We start from the raw sequence: 1202 nt of genomic DNA, 5'->3' as shown, positions 1-1202 counted from the left end.
TTGGGTATTTAACAGCTCCTAAATACCTAAGTAAATAGTACTTTGGTGTTTACAACAACACAAAATTCCTAAATACTTTTGTACTTAGTACTTAATACTTAGTAAATACCATTTTGTCCATCACTGAATGAAACACTTTGATATAGGAATGTTCGATATTTAAGAAAGTATCGATATCATGAAGCGATTTATTTCATTGCATGTAAAATCGATATGGCGATATATCGGGCTAAACAATATCGATATCGAGAAATCGATGTTGAAAATCCTACTCCCAATTGAGTAGAATATTAAACCTGCCTATCAACTCACCTAATTGTGTTATTTTCAATTTGCATATTTACTGAGGATTAAAACGGCATGCCGGACGACTCCAGCGGTTTGTCAAACTTAAGAGCTAAATAAATCACACAAGCTGCTGATTAAACATACTTTAGTATTTTCTCATACACTTTTTTGAGGATGAAAAATAAATTTCAACTTAAATATCGATATTGCGGGTAAAGTATCGATGTATTCGATATATCGACCTTGGAATATCGATTTAAAAAATCGATTATCGTGCCATGAAATATCGATATTCAGGATAATCGATACGATATCGAACATTCCTACTTTGATATGTGTGCATTCTCTAATTCAGTTCCAATCAAATTGTATACACTCGGAAAAATACACATGTATGTTTAGATTGGGTACCGCAGATAATGGAATAATGAAGTGTATGAACTTTACAACGAAATCGATATGATACGCGATCAATGTAAAGCGGTTGCGCGGGATAAGCCATGTCGTATGAAGGGATGATAATGCTCCTCCACAATGAAAACTCCTCCACAAATGAAACGCACCTCGATTCTCATGAACTTATTGTACAAATTTATCTTTTTGGTTGTTTAAAAACTGGGTGCAAAATTTGCCAAGACAATTGGTATCCATAATCTTCTGCTTTAAAAGATGGGAAATATGCATAGTATGAAATAATCATGCATACCAACAATAAGATTTCATCATTCAGTCCATTATTTATTCACATACATACATATAATGTCCATTTTTTAAAATACATACTTCTGTGCCCGTTTTCGCGCGGCCACTCTTTATGACAAGTCTTTATTTGTACAAAACGATATTTTCAATTCCCGATTCCGGGCGCTCATACATGTGAAGTAACAAGTTTTCTATTTCTGCGTACAAAATTG

Source organism: Rhagoletis pomonella, unplaced genomic scaffold (assembly GCF_013731165.1).
Source record: "Rhagoletis pomonella isolate Grant_MI unplaced genomic scaffold, Rhpom_1.0 Rhpom_scaffold_00005, whole genome shotgun sequence".
Taxonomy (NCBI): domain Eukaryota; kingdom Metazoa; phylum Arthropoda; class Insecta; order Diptera; family Tephritidae; genus Rhagoletis; species Rhagoletis pomonella.
Note: the sequence above shows the minus strand (reverse complement) of the source record.